This window comes from Furipterus horrens, unplaced genomic scaffold (genome assembly GCF_987537825.1).
Source record: "Furipterus horrens unplaced genomic scaffold, mFurHor1.1.pri manual_scaffold_1, whole genome shotgun sequence".
Taxonomy (NCBI): domain Eukaryota; kingdom Metazoa; phylum Chordata; class Mammalia; order Chiroptera; family Furipteridae; genus Furipterus; species Furipterus horrens.
The window spans coordinates 141,273,144-141,294,943 of record NW_028327171.1 but is presented as its reverse complement, the minus strand read 5'-3'; positions in this window follow the sequence as shown (position 1 = coordinate 141,294,943).

Here is a 21,800-nt window from a genome sequence, read left to right as displayed (position 1 = left end):
ACTAAGTGAAATAGCACAATTTGGGCACAATATATGTTGCTAATGAAAAACCTGCTGGCATTATAGGCACAAGAAGAAAGAAAGCCATATCAAGTCTCCCCCTGCCAAATATATAGATAAATATGGCTGGAATGTAACCATAGATGTGAAGCAAGTACCTGATTGATAGGTCTTTTACACTTAGATTTTGACCTTTCACCTAAAAACCACCTAGCGACTTCCAGATGTGGATGCTTGACCATTAGTAAGCAGTCAAGACTGCAACCTTATTTCCCCTAAGCTTTGAATAAATGGATAAGTAAGTTATAAGGACATCATCTCTTTATTACAAGCAATAAGAGAGAAATTTGAGGAAATAACTTAAGCATTTTAATGACATTCTTGTTCTATCTCCCCTTCTTGAAAACAGTATTTCAAAGTTAGACTTTCTAACAGGAAATAGAATAGCTTGACAAAAAGAACCACAGTTGTATATCTGAACTGGCAGGATATTTGTATGGTATGGAGTGATACATATATTCACCGCCCATTACTGGTTAAACTGTATTTCATTATCTTCTCCTTATTTCCGCTTCTAATTCTAGCAGAAATATTTTCTATAAACAGGTCAGCTCTCTAGCAGTTTTGAACATGAGAATTCTTTTTAAATGCCTGATCTGAACTTTATTAAGCAGTACTTTCCCTCTTTCTTAACTGTAAACCCTCGAGTACATACTTAAGAGTGCTATTGCCATAAATGGGGAGAAAAATTAATTTACCACCAATTCCAACTGCATCATGTACATTTATGCCATCTGTGGTTTTAAAAATGACCACTTGAATTAGGAATATCTATTTTACATTATTATAGTATAGTGAGCCTATAGAATTATTATAATACCATAACATATAACACTAAAGAATGTAAGAATCCTCTCAAATCAACATTAAGTTAACCTTTTAAATCTAATTTATTCTATTTAAAAATTGCTACACTTTGTTTGATTGAAAGAGCAGATAATTTCCATATTTTGGATTTTGGGGGATTGTTTTTGTTTTTCATGTCATTTTGGCTTAATTTTTATGAGAGTGTAACATTTTCTGTTACTGGTTCAGACCCACTGAGTCTGTAGGTGTGGTAATTTTCCACAGTGCTGAATCATAGGATGTGGATACTGAATAATTTTAGATAATAACCACCAGTGAAAATGGCATTAATCAGGAAACCATAGCCAGATGCTTCACACAATGTCCAGAGTCAAAGATAAAGCATCACATTTCATAGCCTTCTTTTTCTTCTCCTCCTACTCTACTCCGTCAGAATATTATTCTTTTACATCTGAAAACTTCAGCTAGAAAAAAGTACAATTGGGATTCTTTTACATGGTAAGAAGTCTCCAGTAAATAAAGTTTCAAGAAAACCAGACTTTATATGCTTTGTGTTTGAGAAGCCAATAGCATCACAGGACATCATGAGTAAGATCTGCCACCAAACTAAAAGTTCTGTGTTCTCATATTTAAAAATGAATCTATCTGATAAAGAATATTCTGGATGGTTAAGAATCCATACGCTAAAGAATTCTCTTACCTTCTAAGACTGGATTAACAAGTAACATTCAAGTTACCTCATTTTGTTTTGTATAAAACACTGAAATTTTTATTTTTAAAATACTTATATTTTTCTGTTCTCCTCCCTAACAAAGGTATAAATACTGTATCAGATTTTCTTTTAAACAGATTTTGAGGCAGTAAATATAGAGTGACTCAATATTTTGAGGAAAGAGTGAGTCTAAGTTCTAGAACAGTTTAAGGAGAGGTCTTTTCAGACTCCTCTTAGAACCAAGGTCTAACGTTAAAAAAGAGAGTGAGAGAGAGAACTTGAACTTTTTCTTAATTAAGGGAGACAGAGAGAGAGAGAAATTGGTATTGAGAATGGAGTAAGAGCACAGTGGAAGCACAGACTGTAGTAGTTTACAGGTGATATATCAACTCTTCTCCCATGGTGTCGAGGGTGCCCCAGTGGAGACCTTCAGCTAGTGAAGAACCCAGCTGGTGAACAGTTCAGAGGTCTAGAATCACTGGTCTAGACTGGGGTTTTCAGGCACAAAAGAAGCCTTGGCCTCTTCCATTATATTAAAATTTGAACAAAACATGCCAGAGCATTGTTTTTACAAGTTTTAATATTTTAAGATTATTTACATTTAACAAATAGTTTTAATTCTCACACACAAAAATGACTATATTATAATTTCATTTGCTTAAACTTTGTCTATGGTATAAATAAAAGCAAAAGAATAAGATGCCCTAATTAGCTTTGGCAAATCATGAGTCACTTCCTGGATTCAAAGTAGGTTCTGTCTTATTCACACCATGGGCTGAGAATAGGGGTGGAATGTACCCTGGGCATACTATGATAAGTTAGCATGCAGGTTAATGAAATGTCTGGCATGCTAGCTGAATCTCCACTCATATCTCTCTCACCTAAGGCTTTGCTTTATACTGAAACACAAGTGAGTGAAAGTGTGGATTTGTTCCTCTAACTTATTAATTAAAAAAATACATTGTCAGAATTCAATATTTAACTCTTACAGATAATAAATACCCTATATAATGGTTCATAATTTATTGAAACCAATCAAGATACTTAGCTATAGTGGTTAAGAACTGTTGTTCTACAGTCAGAACTCTTTGGGTCGGTCAGGATGTGGCATTCTAGAATGTTAGTGCCACTGAAAGCTTCCTTTCTGTTCCTCAACTAAGATTTGAAAAATCTTTTAATCAAGCTTCCTTCATGCCTGACTCAGACTGAGATATTTGCTTTTTGAGTTACAGAATTTCAAGACCTGGTTAGGACTTCCCTTAAGACTAAAAATGTCACAAATTGAAAAGAAAGTCTCACCACGTATTAGTTAGGGTTCTCCAGAGGAACAGAACCAAAATGGTGTGTATGTGTGTGTGTGTGTGTGTGTGTGTGTGTGTAAATATATATATATTTACTTACATTTACATATGCATAGTTTATTATAAGAAATTGGCTCATGCAATTTATGGAGAGTAACAAGTCCCAAGATCTACAGAGTGACCCAGCAACCTGAGGACCAGAAGAGCCAATGGAATATTCTGGTCTGAAGACTGGCAGACTCAGAACCCAGGAATAGCTAATGTTCCAGTTCCAGTTCAAAGGCAGGAAAAAAAAACAGTTTTAATTTGAATACTGATAGGCATAAAGAATCCTCTCTTATTCAAGGGAGTGTCAGCCTTATTATTTTATTTAGGTCTTCAACTGAATGGGTAAGGGTTGCCCACATTATGGAGGGCAGCCTACTTTACTCAGTATGCCAATTTAAGTATTAATCTCATCCAAAAACACTCTCACAGAAACACCCAAAATAAAGTTTGACTAAATATCTGGGCACCCCATAGCACAGTCAAGTTGTCACATAAATTAACTATCATACTATAAAACATGGAGAAAATCGCATGACTTTTAGAGTGAAATGTATATAGATTTGAATTTCAAAGCAGTCTCCATCTTATGTGCAAATCTGAGCAAATTTTTAACTTTCTTGAGCCTCAGTAGCCTCATTTGTATATGGATTAATATACCTACCTCCTATGTTGATGTGTGATGATTATGTTAAATAACATATGTGTATAATACATACATAATAAGGAAAAATAGTCCTCTGCGCCTGTTTTGATGTCTATGTTTACACAAATCAGCTCATATCTCTGGCAGAAACTTCTTGTGACAAATTATTTCATACAGGAGGTAATGGATGCTGCTGTTTTCCTTGCCAACGCCTATTCCTCATTTCTCCCTTCTGTCTAGAATCCTGTTGTTCAAGTAGGAGATAGCACATATCTAACTTAGAGATACCTTAGAAAAAGTACGATCCTCCCTAATTCCAAGCAGATAAACCATGAACACTCTAAGCCAATCATAATACATGGTAATTCTGTTCACTAGATGTCAGTGGTCTAGTGGTAAGCATATGATCCTTGCTAGCCAATGTGAGGAAAGGGAAAATATATTAAAAGATCGCTTGAAAAAAAGTTCTCACTAATAAAAGGAGATAAATATGTGAAGAAATCTTCCTCTGCCTCTTCTTTCTGACCTTTGAAATAAGTTCTGGCAAGACAAGATGCTTCAATATGAAGTATCCATCTGGTGACCATGAGACACTCAGGAGGCAAAAGTAAAAGAAGCAAAAGGCTGGGTCCTTAATGATATTGTTTGTGTACCACACCTCCCTCCAGAGTTATCATATCATCTCATGTAATCTTACTCTTTAAATCACTTTTGGTCGCTACTCAGTTACTTGCAGCCAAAAGCATCCTAAATGACAAAGGAGGCTTTGCCAATTTTGAAAAAAAGATTTTAAACCCATTTAGACTGAAACAGAAATTTTAAACCATTGAGACAAGCTACCTTTTTTAGCATTGGTCAGAAATAGAATTCTATGCCTCAATCATCTACACTTATTCACACATGTATTTTAATGAGCATTGGTTGTAGGTCTCTAATGTGCAAAATACTAGGATAAGCCATGGAGCAGGAGAACGAGGAGACTACAAAGATGAATAAGACCTGGATTCTGTTCTAAAGGAAACTTACAGCCCAGCTGGATAGATAAGAAACAATAAAACAAAAACAAAATCCATAGTTCTGGCCTTAAAAGGAAACTAGAATCTAACTCTGTAAATCACCAAAGCAAGCACCCATCACATTTTACATTTTATTTTTATATGCCCAGAGTCTTGAGCTAAAATTGGAACAAAAAGAAAAAATAAGGAATGAGGTGGTAGAATACAACAAAAGACGTTCAACAAGAGGGGCTGAATCACACTCTCACACTCTGCTACTCAAGTTGGAATATCGGGACAACTGTGATTGATGCCTTAGCCTGAGGCCTCTGGGGGGAAAAAAAAAATGAGAAAGGCAGCTTACTCTACCTGGCTTCTGTTCAGCCCAGGAGTTGGAAAGCCAATACCAAACTGGATTTCTAGATTTTCTGGCTTTAGTACAATATAATAAATAAGACTTTGGCAATTCATGTTAAATTCTTGTACTGGGTCAGCAATTACTATGTGTGCAAGTGCTTCAAAATTACAGTCCTCTATATTACACTCCAAATAGCTTTTCATATGTAAAAATATGATGTACTTTGTTCCTTGGTGTTTAAAGCTCAACTAGACAGAAATGACTCTTCATCATCCACCAAATAGCTAGAGTAAGCCCAAGACAACTCCCCAGAGAAGGATAAAATCCAGCATCAAAAGGCAGCATGTTATAGTGGATAAAGATTACAAGCTCGAGATCCTGACAGATCTGAGTGCAAATTCTGCTTTTACTGTTTTGTTCGTGTGACCTTGGACAAGTTATTTTACCACTCTTAGCCTCAGTTTCTTCCTTTGGAAAATGATTATAATGACTTATTCTTTATAGAGTTACTGCAAAGATAAGTGAAGTTATACATACAAATAGAAACTGGTCTTAGCACATATGCTCCATAAATGTTATTCTTCCTATTATCTTAATTTTGATTTTGAATATTTTTAGATTTTTATTAGTACACTCAATTCATAACTAGACAGTAGCAGTAACATAAATAATATTAAGTGGCAGATCATCCCAGACTTACTTATTTTTAAATTTTTAGGTGCTTATCTGTAATTATATTTGATTAAGAATAATTTTTAAGAGAATTCACAAGACTTCAACAAATTTACACAAAACCAATTTGAGATTAGCTGGAAAACTCTTTCCTTTTTCTGTTGCAGAATGGTATTCAACAATCATGAAGTGGGAACCTACCACGTGTCTGATATTTTATAGGGAAAAGATAATTAGAGATGGGGATTCTTTATAAAAAGGGAAAGAACATCTCCACTCTCCTGAAAAGGCCAATAAAACTTGAACTCTCTCCCTTTCTCTTTCCCATCCTTCTTCTCGCAGCTTATGATTCATGGTCCTTCAAAGAGCAAGGAGGAGAGTGAGGGTGTCTGAGTCTGGAGAGGGACGTCATTATTTTTGCCCCTCAGATTCCTGTGGCATTGTACTCTATGGATGAATCATCGGGTCAGTTGGTTGTATGTAAGGGGTGGGAAGGTTATTCGGCAGAGCTTCAGTGGGAGTAAGGGATGTAAATTCTCACAAGGAAAAATCAGAGCAAGGACCAGATATCTCTTTCCAGGAGTCAGGCAGGGCAGGCCTGCTTGGGGAGTGTGACACATGAGGTTGCATTGTGGAAAAGGGTGAAGCTTACCCAGAAAAACAGAAAGCAACCACACTGAGGGAAGGGGACACAATTAGCAGGGAAATGTGGGGGAAAAGCAGAGAAGCCTAATGATGTTTTAGAAATTTTCTGTGTGATATATGATGTGAAGCTCTTGTTGATTCACCTCTTTACTTATATTAAGTATCTTCGTTATTCTCCTGGATCCCACAGTCAGACTGGAATTTCCCTGACTATGACCCCACACGGCACCCAGAGTGGGGGAGGAGGGGTTCACATCACCAAGGTAGTTAAATGTCATAGGTAGAAATATATAAGGAAAATAGTATTAGACAAGGCCTAATCCCCAACACCATCACTTCCGGCCTGCTCCCTGTTTGAACTCATAATTGCTTCCGAGAGTGTTACTGTGAAAAAACAAAGAGAAAGCATGTAGTGAAACACAGGGTTCAAAAGTAGAGAAAAGAAGAAATTTTGAAGAGTAAAGTAAAAGCAAATAAAATCAAACAAAAATAGTAGAGGGAATACCATTGGTGGTAACACCAATGCCCTGGTGTATCATTTGGTGTTCCTTTCCTTGAAATTTCTCATTCTGAAGGAGAGACAGAGAAGAGGAGAGGAGAGGAGAAGAGAGAAGAGGAGAGGAGAGGAGGGGAGGGAGGGGAGGGGAGGGGAGAGGAGAGAACGGGAGGGAAGGGGAGGGGAGGGGAGAAAAGAGGAGAAACGAAGAAAAAATAAAGGTCTATGATTACTTCACTTATGCACATCTGAATTGGTTAAATCAGATGTCCACCTGCTACCCATGCCCAGATGAGAGCATTCTATGATAATGATGTAGGGAGTGATCAGAAGAAACTGGGAGCTGTTTTGTTGAAGCCTGGGGCAGATGGATAGAAGTGGATAGGAGCTTAAGGCAAAGAAGAGTTAGAGAAGAAGAGTGATCACCCTGTCTGGTGTGGCTCAGTGGATTGAGCACCAGCCTCCAAATTGAAAGGTTACTGGGTTCGATTCTTTGTCAGAACTTATGTCTGGGTTGTGGGCCATGCAAGAGGCAATCAATCGTCAATCGATGTTTCTCTCCCTCTTTTTCCCCTTCCCTTTGCTGCTCTCTAAAAAAGAAATTATTTGATTTAAATAAAAATAAAAATAAAAAAGAGATGGGAAATCATGAAAAGACTAGTCCCAGCCTCTCTATTTCCCCATCAAGAGACCAGGCCTTTGGCTTCTATATGTCCATTTAATAACTGAAGTTCTTAAGTGTCAGAGTGCATTAAAAACTGGGCATGACATGCCCAAATTTTGATTTAGTAGGATTAGGATGAAACCCAGGGATGTGCACTTTTCATGGATCCCAGGTGACTGTGATGCAAATATTTCTTGATAGACTTTGAAAAACAGTGGAGCACATGGCCTAGAGGCAGCTGATTCATGAGTCTTAATAATGTAAATGTGTCATAGGAAATATTAAAGGGTTTATTAGGCCTGTAGGGCCAAATATGAATAAGCCCACTACAGGTATCATCCTATAAAGGTCTACCTATTTTGGTCTACATACTTTGGACATGACTCTGACATAAAACATTGGTTTGGGTTCAGGTCTAGGTAGCTCACTATGGAATGGATTTAGGAGGTACTAAATAAGAGTTGCGTACAATGCACTGCATACATACACAGCAATTACTGATAAACCTCAGAGTTTCAGAATTAGTTCTCAATATGCATATTACAGCATCTTTTGATAGTTTGCTACCAAATTTAGATCAGTGGGTAATTTTTGTTTTTGCTACAACAGATAATGTTGATTTTATCATACTTTTCAGAAGCAATACTGAGCTGAGTTGGTTATATATTTCAGTGTAGAGTTCTGAGTAAGCAATAGACAGAGTTAAAAGTGTGGCATGAGAGCAACCAGGACTCTGTGAAAGCTGCATGTTGTCTGGAACATGAAAGGAACTTGCCTTGGAAATATTTAAGAGTCCTGCAAGGGCAAATAACATGAGTGTCATAATTGTGGATGCAAAGAAATCTGTCTGAGAGAGCTAACAAATATTCTAGAATCCAAATGTGTTTGGAAACACCAAAACGCTCAGAACCATTGTACTATCGTGGAATTTGGTGCTAAGGAATAATTGTTTCTCACTAGAATATTAAATACATGGACTCAATTTAGGCAGCAAAAGCTAAGGAGTGGGCTAGGGGGAAAGGGAAAGAAGGAGAGAATAAACAAAGCCAAAGCCAAGGGGACTAGGTTTCTAGGATGAAGGGCTGACTCCACAGATTCTCTATCAACCCAGAATAGCTTTGATGCTTAGGATTCTGACGGGTGAGGCAGAACATTAAAATCTCCAAGAAGTGATGATATTCACAATTAAGCAATCATTGCTAGCTTAAATAGGATTCCCTGGAAATAGACTCTGAGTTGGAGAGTATCATGCAGAATGGCCACTAGGAAGTGATCTCAGGAGAAAGGCCTGCATGGAAGTGAGGAAGGCGTGATTAGGCAGAGAGGATTTTGCCTGCAAATTGGTTGCAATTAAGCCTTTAGCTAATCCTACAGGGGGAGGTGAGATGGCCATTTAGAGTTGTCCCAAAATAAGTCAAAGGAGCTGAATTTTTGCAGCTCCCAATCAACCATTCTGGCCTTGGCTTCTCCCTTGGAAAGGGTTATGACCTTGAGCAAGGCATGCTCAGTGAGGAACACAGCTGTGAGCCTCAGCAGCTGATTTTCTCAGAAGCTGAAAATAGATATTGTATTAGTCAACTCTGGCTGCCATAACAAAATACCATAGATTGTGTGACTTAAACAACAGGAATTTATTTCTCATGGTTCTAGAAGCTGGAAAGTTCAAGCTTAAGGTGCTGGCCAATTCTGTTCTTGGGTGAGGACCCTCTTCTTGACTTGCACACGGCCACCTTCTCCCTGTGTCCTTTCCTGGTAAAGAGAGAGAGCAAGCTTTTTGATGTCTCTTCTCCTCATAAGAATATGAATTCCATCATAGGGTTGCCATGCTCATGACCTTATCCAAACCTAATTACCTCCCAAAGGCCCCACTTCCAAATCCTATCATATTGAAGGTAAGAACTATAACATATTAATTTGGAGGACACAATTCAGTCCACAGCAGGAATATCAACCCAAAAGAGGGGATCTGGGAAGAGCACTACAGTATCCACTACAACAATATAATTTGGGAAATCATTGAGCAGGGGCTTTGTGGCAAGACTAATGGGAAGTGGTAAACAAAGACATGTCTTCGCTCATGACAATAAGTGGCTGGCAGAGGTTAAACAAATTACCATTGCCCTAGGAAAACAGGTTGGATTTGGATGGGCTTCCATTCCCAACAGGAAACTGGAGACTGTCTCAGAAATTGAGATAAAACCTCTTTCTAAAAAATAGGAAATTTCATTGATGTAGTCATCAATGGGAGAAGGCAACAGTTCAATAGTTTTGTGCATAAACATGCAAAAAGGGAAGACCCTACATTATCCAAAGATAAGGAAAAAAGAGTAATGAAAGTAATTCCAGATCATGCAGTGTCTGGGTCTTGGGTCATTGGGTTATTTGTAGCCACGATTCTGAAACTGGGTTGTTATGTTAATTGCAGAATTCTCATTCAAACTTCTTCAATGGTCTTTTATTGATATGATCTGCATTATCTATGATAATGGACATGTATATGCCATGCCCTGAAGGTGAAGATGTGAAGTGTGACATAAGTGACATCTACAGAATGCTGCTTTGCAGTAGTACAGAAGGAAGGTTTACAGATTTCAGTTTAGAGCAGAGTATAACCTCTAAGGCTGAGAGGAACCACCAATCTCCCTTTCATGGATCAGAATATGTGCCCACCTCTTGGCTCATTTTTCTAGATTCTGAGGTTTTGTAGTTTTATACGTCACCTTTTCTTTCCCAGTGAGTCTACCTCCACCTCCCACTTAGGTTTATTCAGAATCTTTCAGTGAATTTAGTAACCTTTGAATTTTGCAGTCAGAGCACAAGGGTATATATCTTAGATATACAATTCATTCTTACAGTCCTTGCCTGTCTGTCTTGAAAAAGTCATGCTCATCAATGCCAGTCCTGAGTTATCACACCAAGAATTTGTAATGCCAATTAACTCAAAATTTTCATCATGTATAAAGATTTATGATTACTAGAGTGATGTCTTGACTTACTAAAAAGCAAGCCCTGAGATTGCTAATACAAGCTTTTTCTTCAAGAATGAAAGAGTAACTTCAGGAAAATGACATTAGCTCATCCTTTCCTGTGCTGACTATTTAGAAAAAAGAAAAAACCCTTTTAAAATAGAATTTAATTTATGCATTCATTTTTCCTTATTTCATTTATATAATACATCTTATATTCTTATTTTTATGATAATTATAAACAAATATTCAAAATAATTCTGATATATGTGGGAAATGTTATCTTTACAGCAGTGTTCCTGTTGGCCAGAAAAAATTACATTGCTTATGTTATAATAACAGTATCTTTTATAATGCAACAAAAATATAATATATAACCAGAGCAACAATACTATGTATGGAAAAGATCATCTAAACATTTATTTAAATTATGTAATTTGTAAATTGCTAGACTGTTGAATGACACACGTGACTCCAATTTTATTATCTGATCAGATGTTTCATGTGAAAAATGAGGCCAGTAGTCTAAAGAATGTTTTGATTTATGTTTACTTTGAATAAATTCTCCAAAAAATTAGGCATTTGTGTAAAGGAATAAATAATTACCGAAAAATTCAATTGTATCCCCATGGTTAAACTGCAAAGTTCAACAAAGAAAAATGATACTTAACCCATGGAAAAGATTGTGTGATGATTAGATTTCTTTTTCCCTACAAGTCTCCTCCATTTTACTTTTTGAAAAAGCAAATAGTAATTTCTAGTTTGGCAATGTTTCCTACCTTATTCTCATCTAGGCCAAAATTCAAGTCCTAGTGTGGAGAGAGGGAGTTGCTAATAATATCTCAGGCTGAACTTTGCAGGTAATCCACTGCTACTTTACCTGCAGGAAAGTAACATTCATTGAGCACTTACATTTATTGAGCTAGGCTTATACTTGATTATGCTTCAATAGGTCATTTATTTATTCATTCATTTAGTAAACACTTATTAAATGTTTACTACTTGCCAAGAACTGAGAATACCAAAAAGAATATGGCATAGTTCATAAAGAAATAGCAGATTCCATAAAGAATATGGCAGATTCAAGAGATGTAGTCTGGTTTTCTAATCCAGACCATTTAATCTCACAAAAGTTGAAAGAGAAAAGTATTTTTATTCACTTCTATTTTAAAGGTAAGGAAGCTGAGACATATATTGAATGACTTGCTCAAGTCTAGAGGCAGTGTTCATGCTCAAGTCCATCAGACTCCAAACTGCATTCTTGCTCCATTGTCTCTTCCTTTTTGCTGGATAAAATACTTTTATACCCTGTTTGCAGTGTGATGGTGGGAAATGAAATGTCAGTAAAGTACTCAATGTCAAAATGCCATGATGTTTACTCTGAAAGCTTTTCTTTTCTTTTTCACTTTCTGTATATCTATTGTTTACATAAATGGTGCCTAGAGATGGCTCTTTGCCTTTTCTACAAATTAGGAAAAGAGACAAAACTATATTATACAAGTAATCTAGGGATCATTTGTTGATGCTGGTTTTCACAGGAGTCAAACCTGAGCAAGCTATTACATTTAGACTCAAATTCAGTCAGGGCTGATAATATTTAACAGTATGTTAGTTGAGGTTTATGATTGCGTCTCAGGCTCACTACTTCACAGTTTGTTTTTCCCTCCTGAGGATTGTCAGTACTAACTCTTATTTTCTATGCATAAATGCTGATGCTAAACCAAGGCAAGCTTTTATTTATACTGTGGGGAGTACATTGAATGATTGACCTGGGGCTTGGCCAAAGGCCAAGGCCATTGGAAACTCCCCTCTAGGTTGTGCATTTTTAGGCTGTGGTCATCTTTGGGATTTCCCCTCACCCCCCCCACCCCCCCTGCCCCCACCCAAAACTTCTCTGTCATGGTAGAAATTTAACAGCCCCATGTTCAGAATAGTATACAAAGCCAGATGTCAAAGTGAGTATGAAATAATTTACATCTTAATTTGTCTATTCTTCTTAAATTCTTCCTCATTATTAAATCTTTTCTATTTGCATATTCTTAAGTCTTTCTCTATTTGCCAATTGAATTTTCTTGTGAAAAATCTCTGCTTTCCCCCCAAAATGGTGCACTCAACATTTCCTGACAGTCTGTGTCCCATAGAATTCTAGGTACTTTTGGTTTATTATAACCAAGACTAAAGAGAAAGTTTCTAAATAGCATCTGACATGCTTTCAAAGTAACAAGAATTAAAAGCTAAATGTTTTGTCAAGTACAATGATACAATCATATTTCTAGCAAGCTATTTCTAGGTTAAAAGCTGAACTAAATGTATATATACATACAAAAAAGACATTCAGAAAAAGCAGATCATGCATATTTAAGTTGTTGGTAAAATCACTCAATCACTGGATTTCATTTATTGTTCAGCATAATACAATATTTGGCCTTGAAAAGTGTCCTTATAATGGCAGGCTGTTATGAAAAAGAAAAAGATCCTCATTGGTGGAAAGGTATCAAACTACCTAAACTATTCAAATTGTTTTATTTTCCAAATAGGCCCATTACCTCTACATGTACTGGAAGACAAAAAAGGTATTCAGAAATTACTGGTCAAAAACTATCTGTGACCCAGATACTGTTTGGATTTGCATGAGATGTTTCCAAAGTAGTCCGGGAAAGCCCACAAATTCAAAGCAGCTCTTTATCCTCACCCCCATTTCTGCTGAGTCCAGGAACCTTATTTCATTTCCTGCGTGGTAGGCATTTTTTAGGGACTAGGTAAGCCATGACATCTGCACAGCTTTCTGAGTCATTGTCGTGAAATGATACATGCTTGGGTGTAGTACAGCTACTTGGTTCCCAGAGAAAACAAACAAACAGAAATCAGCAAGGAACTTGAGTTTTTCTAAAAAACAAAGACAATACAAAATGTAATTTTTTAAATTTATTTTTTAAATGCAAGGCCTTCAGCTTTTAAGTTTCCAAACGATATCTTCTAACCCTGAAAAAATATTTTAAAAGAGCTTTTACTTGGTATGCCTCATTTTAGGAATTTGCCAGTCCTCTCTCAAGAAGGTCTGCCTCTGGAAGATTGGGACGTAAAGCCCCTATTTTGATAGATCAGTGAAGCATGTATTTAGACAAAAAAAAAAAAAAAAATCCTATATTCCCATAGCCTTAAAAATAGTTTCATCACTTTTATTTACATAAAAGGCAAATCTGTTTTGATTCTATTAACTGTCATACATCACAGTGTCCTAGGTTCTGGACAGCTCTAAAGAGTGAAACATAGATCTTACTCTCACAGAATTTAGAGTATAGCATAGGGAAATGAGAATGAGGCATGCATACAAAGGCCCCTAACTTCAGTAGATTATGGAATTGCAAATAAAGCATAGAGGACTTCAGAGTTAAGTTTCCTGCTAGTTAGACTATATGCAGGACAGTACTCACATTTCTTAAATCTTTAAAGTAAGACATAGAAACTGTAAGTGTTATGGTAAAATTCTTAGGACAACAAAATCAAAAAATTAAGCAATTAATTAATCCTACCTTCCTCTCCAATGAGGAATAAACTTGGGTACAAATGTTATAAAGTGTCTACATTATGCCACACATGGCTGAGATATTAAGTTCTCTAATCATAATAATATCTTAGTATTATTTGCTTCAGTTTTAGAATGAACTGATGGGAGTAGAGGTCAAGTAAGTTGCCCAAGGTCTCACAGATTAAAAATGGTAGAGTCAGGATTAAAGGCAAAGTCAAGCCTGCTTCAACTAAGTGACCTTGAATAAACAAAGGCTGAGAAGGAGAGGAAACAGACATATGAAGCAATTTAAGGCTTTAACAAGCAGTTTAAGTCTAGCATGCCTAGGCTAGGTTGTGCTGTGGTAACAATACCCATCTCTTTCTGGCTTATAGCAATGAAGTCTATTCCTAGCTCATGTAATATGCCAGCTGCAGGTCTACGGGGGCTCTGTTGTGAGTATTCTTCACTCTGGAGTGCAAGCTGAAGGAACTACCACTATTTTGGACACTACAAATCTCATTTACAGGTTTCATGGCAGGAGGAAAAGCTCCTTAAATCTTCTGCTCAGAAGTAGCACATACAACTTCTGCCCTCATTTTTTTGACTAAGTAAGTCACATAGGCAAGTCAGATGTCAGTTGGGCAGGGAAATATAGTTGCCCTCAGAGGGGAGCAACAAATACTGTAAAGAAGAATACAATCTATCACCATCTTCCCTCTTTTTTCTCATAAAGCCATTTCCTCCTTTCTGTACCATATACCCTGTCCTCAAAAGAGACAATCTGAAATTCATATTTGTTCACAGAATAGGCCCAAAGTTCAGGATATTGTGATACTGACTATATTAGGTCTAGCGGTTGTTCATTTTGATCCAGAGACCTATAAATTAAGTAACAAGTTATTTGCCCCCTAGTCTCCCAGTACAATGTGATGGAACAAGAGCAAAACAAGGAAGAAGAGGAAACACACATGGGCCACTGAAATGTTAAGATTCCACTTGGCAGCCACAGTGAGGGGCTCTGACCAGGGCGTGGGCCTCCCAGTTCAGGTCAATACAGACCCAGGGCAAGCCTGATCTGTGGGCTAGAGTGACATGTTTTGAACTGGAAAGAAAGTAAAGGTTTGATTTTAAAAAACAACAACCTGGACTGGTCTTAAATAATTGAAGGCAAGTCTTATTCTGGGCTACAGAAAGAAACTAAAATCTCCGTGATGACCTGAAGGTGTTTTAAGGGATAGAGAAGGAAAATGCAGAAGAACATTGTTGAAAACAGGGACTAGAGGAACTGAAAATTTATTGTATGTTCCTACCTCACTGAGTTCAGACTTTCTGTAAATCATAATTGGCAGCTGGTGAAGGGGTACCCCAAGATGACTACATTTTTTTTATCTTAGATGGTTGGGAAAATGATGATACTGTACTTAGACATTGGGAAATATAGAAAACTGATTTCAGAAAGGAGACGACGGCTTTCACTTTGCATATTTTAGATTTGCTAAGTGCTTGACATTGAGCTAAATACTATGGTCAAGAGAAAAAGAGAATGGAATTTTAAGAACCATGTTCAGAGTCAGGAAGCTCACAGTGCATTGGGTTAGGTAAGACTAACCTACAAGAAACAAAGGTGAAAATATCATGTTTGGATTTGGTGGTTGAGCTGCTTTTAATTGAAGTGGAGGTTTAGGAAGTGAATTCCCTCCCCTCTTTCTGCATGTTGTGGAGGCCGTGCCCTATCTGTCTCAATGCTACATTTATCACTTCTAATAATGTTTGTCCGACGTCTGGCTGGAAGGCCCAAACGTCAGAGTTTCCAAGCAGTCCTCTCCTATTGCACAACATACAACCTTCATTGCTGAGGAACATCCTTGGATGGGCCATTCTCAAGGACAAAGAAAAAAAGGTCAGAGACAGATTGGGATAAAATTGATGATCTCAAAATCTAAGCCACAAAAAAAGTCTGGATGAGTATAGGTCTGACTGAATCACATACCATAATAGGCATCCTTAGATCACTATTATAAGACTCTAGCTTATTTTTTTACTTTCTCCTTCTCCAAAGGTAAGCCAAAGCGCAATGCTGTTATCTATTCTATACACAATCATAATAATTTTTCACAAACATGTTATTTATGTTAATATGTATTTGGTTTATTCTTGTTTTAATAAAATAAAATATTTAAATATTTTATTAATTAATATATTATTATCTAAATAATATTGTTAGATAAAAATAAATATTTTATATGTCCCTACTTTGATTTCTAATACAGTTAACAATAGCTATAATACATATTTTATTTTACTTTATTTTTTCAGTGTGATTGAGGTATAATTGACAAAATTGTAAGATATTTAAAGTGTGCATATCATGATATCTGATGTACATACATCTTGTGAAACAATTACTTTCATCTAGTTAATTAATACATGTTTACCTCTCTTTTTTGGTGAAAACATTCAAGTTCTACCTTCTTAGCATATTTCAACTGTAGTGCTATCCACTATAGTCATCATGCTATACATTAGATCCTCTGACATTACTCATCTTATAGCTGAATGTTTGTACACTTTTACCAATCTTTCTCTATTTCCTCCACCCTTTAGCCCCTAATCACCTTATTTCTACATTCCGTTTCTACATTGAATGTGACTTTTTAGTGAGATTTTATATATAACTTATTTTATGCAGTAGTTGTCTTTCTCTGTCTGACTTATCAGTATTTCACTTAGCATAATACCCTCAAGGTCCATCCTTGTTGTTTCAAATAGCAGAATTTTCTTCTTTCTCATGGCTGAATAATATTCCATCATATATAGGTGTGTGTATATATCATATGCATACATATATATCACATCTTCTTTACCCATTTATTCACAACAGAAACAGGTTATTTCCATACCTTGTCTATTGTGAATAATGATGCAACAAGAATGGGGAAGGTGATATCTCTTTGATACCTTGAGTTTGTTTCTTTTGGATATATAACCAGAAGTGGGATTTCTGGGTCATATAGTAGTTCTATTTTTAACTTTTTTGAAGAAAGGCCATACTATTTTTCATAGTGGCTACACCAGTTTATATTCCTACCAGCAGTAAATATTTCCTTTTTCTCCACATCCTTGCCAGCGCTTGTTATTGTTTGTCTTTTTGCTGATAGCCGTTCTAACGGGCATGAGATGATATCTCATAGTGGTTTTGACTTGCATTTCCCTGATGGTGGGAGATGTTGAGCACCTTTCTTTTACCTGTTGGCCATTTGTATGTCTTCTCTGGAAAAATGTCTGTTTAGTTCCTCTGTACATTTTAAATCAGATTGCTTGGAGTTTTTTGGTTTTTGGTTTGGGGTTTTTTTTTTTTTTTTTTTTTTGCTATTGAATTATATGAGTTCTCTATAAATTTTGGATATTAACCCTTTATCAGATATATGATTTGCAAATATTTTCTCTTATTCCACAGGTCTTTTCTTTCTCTTGTTGTTGATGCTGTTCTTTACTGTTCAGAAGCTTTTTACTTTGATGAAGTTCCACTTGTGTACTTTTGCTTCTGTCATCTTTTATTTTGATATCAAGTTAAAAAAACTCATTGCCAAGGCCAATGACAAGGAGTTTACCTCCTATGCTTTCTTTCAGGAGTTTTACAGTTTCAGGTCTTAAAGTTAAGTCTCTAATCCATTTTGAGTTGATTTTTGTGTATGGCATAAGATAGGAGCCCAGTTCTAATCCTTTACATGTGACTGACCCATATTTTTAAAAGCCTGTTAGGATCCTTAATAATTTTTAGAATACAAATGGATCCTGAAAGCAAAAAATTGGAGAACATATGAGTTATATCATTTATCCCACCTATACAGTGTGCAGATCAATTACTGCTGCCACTGCCTACACTTTATCCCACATCTACAATGATTATCATTAGTTTTGCCTCAGCCAGGAACTCTCTCTTGTGTTTGAGAATGATAGGAAAGCCCACTGAAATCAAAGCATCCTGAGTCCAGGAACTGTGTCATTTTCATCCCTATAGCTTCAATATCAATCCTGGAGCCTTGAACATGGAAGCTGCTTAATTTAAAAGTTGTATACAAATCAACAGATGGGACAGCTTGATTTGTTGACATAAAATGGATTTCTTCATTTCTTTGATGTTCAAAGGATAAATTGAAATGATATTAATAATGCTAAAATGATAAAGTGCTGAAATGACCTAAACAGACACCAAATAACATTGTATTTTAAAATATAACAACCATAAAACAGTAGCAGCTAACCTTATTTGCATGCTTCATGTATCAAACACTGAGCTAAGCACTTTACCTTCATTATCTCATTGATTCTTGAAAATAACTCCAGGAATTGGGTGTTATAATTCTAATTTAATAGACAAAGATACTGATAGTCCAGAGGGTAAACCACACAGCTTGCCTAAAGTCACACACTCGTGAAGGGCAGAGCTTGGCTTCTTTGTCCACCAAAATATACTCTCACCCTGGCTGGTGTGGTTCAGTGGATTGAGTTCCAACCTGCGAGCAGAAAGATTGCTGGTTTGATTCCTGGTAGGACACATGCCTGAGTTGCGGGCCAAGTCTCCAGCTGGGGGTATGCAAGAGGCAACAGATCCATGCTTCTCTCCCTCATCACTGATGTTTCTCTCCCTCTCGGTCTCCTTCCTTTTATCTCTCTCTAAAGATAAATAAATAAAATCTTTAAAAAAATACTCTCCCCAACACCCCCCCCCTAAAAAAACGATAAGAATGTTTAGAACCTTTATGTCTATTATGTCATTCACAGCAAGGTGAGAGTCTTGAGTAATATCCCTCTTTACAAATGTGGAAACCGAGAGTCAGGAGAGTCCTGAAAATCACCTAAGTTCCCACATTAAGTTCAGGGGCATCTCCTGCTCAGGTATGGAGTCATTGTTCTCAAGGAAATCTATGAATTCAGCAGGCATTTCAATTGAACCAATACTTACTAAGTGTGTGTTTCAATAGCAGCCCCATTGCCTCAGATGGGGACATACTGTCCTTCAAGGACTAAATCTTCTCAGTACAACAATTAATAGATATTTTGAGTACTACTCCTTGATGAGTGAAACTGTATATACTGGGTAAAGAGAAAAGCTAGTTGTATACAGGATAGGAAGTGAAGGAGAGTTGACTTATGGTAGAGAAAGGGGGTAAATGTCAGGAGTAGAGGAGAGAAAGACTGCTTTTATGAATGATTTCCTGAGGTATGAAGATCAAGAAGTAAAGATCAAGAGGTTGGGTCTGTTTTAGGTTTTTGTCTTATTTTACCTGTGTGGCTTAGGGTAAGCCACAATATTTCTGAATCTGTCTTCTATCAGTAAAATGAGGAAGTTGGGCTAGATCAATAGCCCAACTTTTCATGTTTTCCTGCTATCACTCCCAATCCTACTACCAAGAGATAAAATTTTCAATACACTGTCTTTCCAGAAATAACATGTAATATATATGTAAGCTATAAACTTAATAGATCCTGAAGACCTTTCTCTAACAATACATGCAGATTTATTTTTCCTTCAAAGATACCTATTTAGTATTCCATTACATGAAGGAAATATATTTAGACAGACCCTTATTAAAAGACATTTAGGTTGTTTCTAATTTATTGTTATTACAAACATTACCATGGTTAACTTCCTGTAGCAATTCAAATCTTCAATGTTTGGCAGAGAATACATCATTCTGTGTGGAACTCCCAAGGCATGTACCTGAAGACCCAGGATTCCAGGAAGCACAGTTTGAAAACCACCAAATAAGATAATCTTAAATTTCCTCTAGCGTTTGTTTCTCTCACACATTTTGCAGTGCCTCCTAATAATTTCTAGTGAGCAGATACGACTTGTCCCTCAAACCAGAATATAATCAGTTAGAGGCTACTGACTGTTTATCATACATTTGCTCTCCTCAAAAGCCTAGCATAACACTGAGCGAGGTGTAAGAAGTGCTCAATGAATGTATAGGCTGAGTGGTATTAGAAGAGAATTGGGTTGGTAAAACAACATTTAGCTATACTTCTCTGTCGATTATAGTTGCTTAAATAAAGTGTAAATACATAATAGTTAACCCTGATTTCAATACAGATTGCTTCAGTGGGGTAGATACAGCTTAACTGTCACTCAGATAGTGGTATATAGGTGAAATGGTTTGCAATTATAGGATCGTCAGCCATGCACAACTCTGGAGGCTCCTTTCACGTTGTATTTTGTGTAAATGGATCCTCCTAGAGTTTTGCTCCAATTAACTAAATTCACATAAAGTACAACATGACTTGTGCCATCTAGAGCTGAACAGGGCACTAGTGAAATACATACTTTCCATCCTCTATTCTTAGGAACTTGGTTCCATCCATCATACTGTTACCTAAATCTATAGTCTTTCCCATTCTACTTACACTTTCCATATAAACATGCTAAGTTTCTTTTATCATCATAGTAGTACTCCCATCTCTTTCATAGGTGAAGCTCTTGAAAGAATAGCCTACATTCCTGTACTTAACTTTGCAACCAATCCACTTGGTGATTTTCAGTCATTATCTTTATTCTCTGTGGCCTGAGCCACTATTCATCATCTCGTCCTAAAAACTCTCTCCTTCTTTCCTTTTTGTGATGGCACCTTTCTCTGTTGTTTTTTTCCCGAGCTATCTGTTCACCTCTTAGGCTTTTTCAGGAGCTCTTCTCTCTCTACTCAGTCGATATGTCTTATCTCCCAGGGCTTTGTCATCTGGCTCTGTTATTCTTAGTCCAGTCTCTTTTTGATTCATTGGCCTTGACTTTCCATTCTTTCTCATCCATAACATTCAATCAGTCACCAACTTTAGACATTTTCTTATATAGCACAAATCTGTTTATATCTTTTTACCCCCACAGTCACTCTCGAGGCAAACCACCGTCTTCCTAAGTTATTGCACCAGTCTCCTAAGTGGACTCCTTGCCTCTGGTTTAGTCCTTTACAGTGCATTGTGCTTTTGGTCAACTTTCTAAAACATATACCTGCTCAGATAATCAGATTTCTAATGTTTTTAATAGTTTCCTATATCATTCAGGATCAAGTCCAAATACTTTTTCTCAGTACTGTTGAAAAACAAAATTCAGCTGAGTACATTTGAAGATCCAATTGGCTTTATTCGGTGATTCATGAATCAGGCAGCATCCCATCTAGCAACAAGAAGGGCTCTCCAGGGATTGTACAAAATAAAAGTTTTCTACAGGAAAAAGGGTGGGGCAAGGGAACTTAAAAACAAAAAGAAAAAAAAATTACAACTAAAATATAGAACAACCATCACTCAGAACTGTCAGAAATCAAGTTGAATAGAACTCTGACAACTACGAAATTAAAGAAACTACATTCATCCAGACTGGTAGGAGGGGCGCAGATGAGGAACAGGCTGGTCCCTCACCCCCATTTAGTGGATAAAAATTCAGAAGGAATATCTCAGGAGTGAGGAGTACCAGCACTACACCAGACCCCCACCAGTCCAGGGTTCCACTGCCAGGAAGATAAGTCCCTACAACTTCTGGCTGCAAAAACCAGCAAGGATTGAGTAGATGGAAGAAACTGCTAAAGCCCCAAGAAGATTCTCTTTAAAAACCCACACGTGAACTCATCTACTCAGACTCACACCCTTTGAGCTCCAGCACTGGTGTGGCAGCTTGAAAGACACGAGTGGCACACAGGGAGAAACTGAAGTGTCTGGTATCAAGGCGAACAGAGGTCACTGTTCCTTTTCTAAATTCTCCCCACACAGAGCCGATAAGCTGAATCCATATCTGAGACTCCATCAACCTGGCTAATACTGTTTGACTGACCTAGGAGATCCCCAGAGGCTCTGCCCCACACAATTTACATTCCCACCCAAGCTACTTTTCCATATGAACGGTTGGTGTTAGCTCATACTTCACCACTTCC